Source organism: Cavia porcellus, unplaced genomic scaffold (assembly GCF_034190915.1).
Source record: "Cavia porcellus strain 051 isolate PalLab524CR breed Dunkin Hartley unplaced genomic scaffold, mCavPor4.1 scaffold_10, whole genome shotgun sequence".
Lineage (NCBI taxonomy): Eukaryota > Metazoa > Chordata > Mammalia > Rodentia > Caviidae > Cavia > Cavia porcellus.
The window spans coordinates 68,599,032-68,604,986 of record NW_026947493.1 but is presented as its reverse complement, the minus strand read 5'-3'; the positions used below and the strand labels follow the sequence as shown (position 1 = coordinate 68,604,986).

Sequence of the window (5,955 nt, the reverse complement as noted above, 5' to 3'; positions counted from 1 at the left end):
ATCTAACCAGGATGGGGAAACACAAGCCCTGGTTTGCCTCAGGAGCTGGGGGGTTCACTCTACTCTTGGAAAATAGTTTAGTAGCCACAGACAGACAGGGCATATAAATGACAAATGCCTTCTAGAATCTGGTCACATGTAGTCAGAGATAATATGAATTTCACAACAAAGAAACCAAAGTCCAGAAAATATGCTGTGGGTGCTGTGGAAGGATTCAGTTCATGGTTCTGCAATGCTAGTTCCCTTCATTGACAGCATCACCTATAATCTTTCTTTTGGAAGCTGTGTCTGCGTACATAGTATGAGATCTAGATTGTAGCCATTAATTTACAGAGCTGTGGACATATCAGAGGGGCACAAGCCATTAGAATTGGAATTGGGAAGAGAACTTTTTATTAATATGTTCATTCAAACCTGAAAAGATTCCAAAATATGGCAATCTAGCATTAAATTTATATGGTAAATCTTATATGGAAAATCTTAAAGACACTAAAAATAGTATGAGCCAGAATAACTAGAATAATGATATTAGATGACACAATGAATGGTACAATGAAACTCTCCAAAGAATCAAAGAATTTCTAAATGATTTCACCTCTTTAGCCTTAATTGCCTTGTTTATAAAATCAAATAGTTTTACACACGATTACAAAAGTCCTTCCTAGACCCCAACTATTCCTTGGGCAGTTCACTGTAAGGTAGGTACTAATGTTACAGGCAGCTGAGTTAGAAACATTAAAGGCAGTCAGATAGGGCTGGACCCTGAAAGAAACGAGCACAGAAAGCCAGACACCTTGTAACTGTGGGGGAGACAGTTACCTCCTGCTGTGGGCCAGACTTCAAAAGATCAAACAATTGTACCCACATCCTAAGGATAAAACATCAGGGACTGATATTTGAAATTGGTCTCTATCACCATGAGGAAGCCAAAAGGAGCCCCTAATCTAACCGTTTAAGGCAGAGTCACTGCTCTCTATGCATTCCCACTTGCTATGTGACTTGCTTTCCCATTTGTCTTCGATTTAATCAATTTTACCTGAGCAATTATAATCTTACTGATTAACCATAGTTCTGTCCCACTTCACGCCCACCTTGCAAGTTCCCAACTTGGATCCACCTGGCCTCATTGTTTTGCTCTATAAAAGTCCCTAGAAAGACAGAGTCTGTGGCAAGCCACTTGGGACCCCTTCTGTCTCTCTCGGACAAAAGCTTTCTTTCTCTCAATAAATATTTCTGCTCTCAACCTCCATTGTTCCTAAAATTTGCTATTCAATTTTAGAGACCACGAACCCATACTGGACACCTAGCAGGTTGGGAGTTTGTTTCCCTATATCATTTTCAGGTGCCTTTAGGAAAGCCCTAAAAATTCACTGGAATGCGGAAAGGTGACTCAGGAACAGGGCAAATGGATCTGCTTAGAACTCTGGGTTCCTCCTAGGGGTAAATGGCCAGTGGAGGGAAATGGAAGCTTCACCAGCACCAACACCAAGCTCTAACTGTGAGATATTTAGATCACAACCACCAATTTGGTTCCCACTTAACATTTTAATGCCCAGCTGAAACACCCCTTATATTCCCCCAGCTGATCCTATTTTTTTCTTGAATCAGGTTTAATTTTCTCCTGGTTAAATATATATATATATATATATATATATGAAACGCAGAGGAAGAGCAGGCCACATTCATAAAACTGTAGTACTAAAAAAGCCCGCTGACTCCTCAGAGGGTTGATGGTTTGAGGCACATGCATTAGCATTTGCCTCCACAGACTGATCTGTTTGTTGGTTGCTATGCAGATGGTGATAAAATATCCATTTGGGTGGAGTCAAAAATTACATTGCAGTCTTCTAGCACATCTGTGAATCCTGGCCTTTTGAACAAATGGCTGTGGTTCACTAGGCCTCTGCGCTGTCAGAAACTGCTTCCCAAATACCAGGTCTGAACCAAGCCCTACCATATGGGTGCACAGGATCAATGAAAAATGGTGTCTGAGGGGCCCCAAAGCATGAGAAGATCTGGCAAAATGTGACAGGCTTTATCCCAGCTGCTGAAGAGAAATGTACTGAGACTAGAAAGACTAAGGGGTGCATGCCTTCAGAACGTGTCTGTGGCTCAAAATACACCCTAACAGATCCTTGAGAGAGCCCCTGGCGGCCGTGCTAACCTTGGCATTGTTATCATTAGAGGCTAGGCTCATTTCTGGCACCTAACATTGGACACATTGACAGCAACGAGGTTGATGGAAGAGGAAAGAATCTGTTTTGCAGTGAGGAAAAAAAAAGTTCTCAGATTTCTCAAACCATTTGAAATCATGCCAGAGAAATTCTTGATTTCAGCATTTTTAAGCGCTCTGCGATGATACAGCAAGCGGTGTCCCCCACATGTGATGATGTATTTCAGAGCCAGAGTTTTCTCAAGATGTTCCAAGCCTGCAGGCTCCTGATCCTTTTTCAAATTACCAAGATGATAGTATCCCAGTGAGAGTTGTGATTAGTCTAAACTCTCCACAGCTGTGAGAGATGAACGTACAAATTCCAATAAAGATTCTGCATGTTCTGGACTGAATTTACCTACATGACATTGAAGCCTAACTCAGAGACTGCTTAAAAGAGCTGGAGCTGCTGCAGTGCTATTCCATTTCTGCCACAGCATCAGGTGTCAGGAGGCTTATGACTGTACCGGAGGATGCCTCTGATACACCGATGTCACCGCCCAGCAAGGGTATTTGCTTAGCAGGCCTGCGGCTGTGGGGAGAAGAGCAGGGCAGGGAAAATTACACCTGAAGGCATGGGAATTCAAAGAGATCCTGCAATTCATGATAGGAAGAGTCAGGAGGATCATAAAACACCCAGAAACTGAAGGGGTTGGCCTGGAGTTACAGGGGACAACAGAACCAGCTGTGTCATCACCTCTGCTTCATTTATTAAAAAGCAGGTTTAGAGCATTTTTCAATTACTTCGAAAAGCACACAGGGCTTTTGTTTTCTTAATTCAGATACCTTTTCCATAAAACACTTCTTTGATGTCTTTCTTCTCATCGTGGAGACACAATATCCAACACTCACAACTCTAAGGAAGAAATGTTTACTTTGACTTGCAGTTTGTAGAGGTTTCATTCTACAGACAGCTGGCTCCAAAGCAGAGTGGCATTACAAGGATAATCAGATGGCCTTACAGTCAGGAAGCAGAGAGAGATCAAGGGAGGAGGGAAACACATAAACCCTTCTAAACCATTCCCCCGTGGGCCACCTCCACCAGCCAGGCCATAAGCTCATCAATGGGCTAATCCATTGATAAAGATCACAGCCTATGATCCAATCACCTCCCTAAAGCCCCACCTATAAATCCATAAGGCTTTGGGGGAACCTCTAGATATAAACCACAATGCTTAGAATACTAAGTACTGTATGAATAATAACAGATGGCATGCTTCTTTTACTTATTTAATAACTGTATCTGAAGGTACTCACCTGTACTCTTTTCTGAAACATCTAATGTTTATCATGCTTCCTAAAACTGGGAAAAATTTAAGGGAGAAGGATTCACAAATTGTGTAAACACATTAACAATTACAGAAGAAAAAAAGATTGCTCACTTTAAAGAATGAATCGCATGAATTTTTAAAAATTATCTTCTAATATGACTTGCATAAATGTGGTAGAGTTTTGGAAAGCCATGTCTAGATTCATCTTGCAAATCCACCTCCATAGTTTGGAGTCCATTGATGTGCTCCTTGGTATCACTTCTGACATCTGAAGATTTTAATAATATGTTAATTGCTGTAGATTGTATCACACAGCTGTACACATCTGCAACCCACATATGTAATATGTGGCATTTCTCCTTGTGGACATTGAACTTGATTTTTCCCTCAGAGGCAAATCAAAAAAAGAGAACATGATAAAGGTCAGGAGATTCATTGAAGAGTTGAAACTCTGGGTGATCTACACATGGTCTTTTATTAAAATGAAGGAAAGAAAGAACAAGCTTAATTGTTTTCTAATATTCACACAAACAAAACATAAACCAGAAACATTTCCTCTCTTATTTTTCCACAATGGCATATTGCAAATCTATCTGTCACCTCAGAATTCATTTTTTTAAAAGAAAACCAAATCAGTACTGTAAGCCTGTCAAATGGGACAGCAGCAATGCATTTCTCGCCTGGAACCAGGCTGCAAGCACAGCTTTTCAAGAGGTTTTTTCCTGGTTTTCTGCGGGAGGTCAGTGCCAGGTACAATCACATGGCAAGGCAACTTGGGAAAAAAATTTTTTTAACTGATGAATGGATAAACCAGAATTCTAATAGCCAAAACAAAGCTGCAGGGGATATAACCAGAGCAAGCCCACAGGAAAGGGAATTGCTGCATTCCTGAGAATGTTCAAAATTGATCCAATAACAGTAGTGGTGTGATAATAAATGATAACCCGCTCTTAGAGGATAAAAATAATGCTTTGTATCATGTGCAATTTCCCTGGGGTAAGTCCATTCTCTGTGGCTAATACCAAGCTTCCCAAGCAACATCACTAAATTAAGGTGAAGTAAAATACACATCACCTATTGTATAGACTTTCAGATACACTAGATGCAAATAATCTCTAATGTAATAGTAAAATGGACTGAAATAATTAGAAATTGGTGACTTTTTTAGTTTTAACCTTAGTTTTAATATAATTTAACTGTAAGTTTTCATAATTTAATTTTAATAGTAGTTGCATTTAATAATTGGCTCCCGAAATTCATCAAAAAGTTAAAGGTGGGTTCCAGTCAGTAAGTACCATTAGCTCCAGCATGCACTGTATGCTGCTCTTCCGGGACATTAAAGCTACTTTGAACAAACAACAAATCAAATAAATGAAACTGGTAATAAACATCTGGATCAAACCATCTCCAAAGTTTCCAAGAAAACCAATCCCTTTGTTAGTCTCAGAAACCATTCAAAGCACAGGCTAGACCAGAGTGTATTTCTACGAAAATCATCATTGATCATACTGTAGTTTGTATCACGCGTTACACTTTTTTCAAAGTAGTATTTTTTGTCACAATGGGGCAGTCTTACCATGCAAAATAATTTTAAACTTGCAGGTAACAGTATTTTAATTCCTAGTGGGTGAAAAGAAAGTCCTGGGAGCTGTTCCTTCAAAAGATCACCAAAGGGGTGCTCAGCCCTGCAGTTTCCTGTCCCTGTGCAAACAGGTAGATGTAACAAAGATCCTGAGCTAGCTGGTTCTGGCGCTCGCGGTCTCCTCTCTCTTCCTCCCCTTCTCTCCAGGAATTCGACTAGAACTCCTTTTCTGATGCATCAGAAGGCGTTGGGATACGTTCTAAGAGTTCTCTGAAGAGCTAAATCTATTGGAGCTGTAACACTGGAACCTGCCCGTAACAGGCGAAGAGCTGAACAACGTCTTTCCTCCGATCCAAAGGCAAGTTACTGCAGCTGACGTTTCTGTGCGGAGCCTACATAGAATGTTCCAGCTAAAATTAACAGCAGCAGTAGTCGTGGCCGAGTGGTTAAGGCGATGGACTAGAAATCCATTGGGGTCTCCCCGCGCAGGTTCGAATCCTGCCGACTACGTCTGCTTCAGTTTTGCTGTCTCTCTTTTAGAGTGCATTCCCCGCACTTCTTCGGCAGGTAATCTAAGACATTTATGAGTGGCCGACACAATTTAAGAAAGGAGACCTCAAAGGAGGAGTAAATAAGGAAACAAGGAATCCTGCTTGTGATCATGGCTTGGGCCCGGGAGGGAAAGATGGGACGAGATAACACTGCAAGAAAAGTGAAGTGCCAAAGATGTCCTGGGACCTGGCCGCTCCGACCACCGGCCACGCGAATGGCCTCAGCCTTGCCAGCGTACGGAATCCTCCAGCGCGAGACCCCAGCGTCTCCGCGCTGCGGGCCTAACAGGCCGCCGCAGGGCTCGCGCATGCGCGAAGTTAGGCTGGCAGGCGCGCCTG

At 41.8% G+C, this 5,955-nt stretch overlaps 1 non-coding gene across 1 annotated transcript; it reads left to right on the top strand.

Moving 5' to 3' along the window:
• Window positions 1-5,493: 5,493 nt before the first annotated feature.
• Window positions 5,494-5,575, top strand: Trnas-aga (transfer RNA serine (anticodon AGA)). The gene has a single exon. It is a non-coding gene; the product is annotated as a tRNA-Ser (tRNA).
• The last annotated feature ends 380 nt before the right edge of the window (window positions 5,576-5,955 follow it).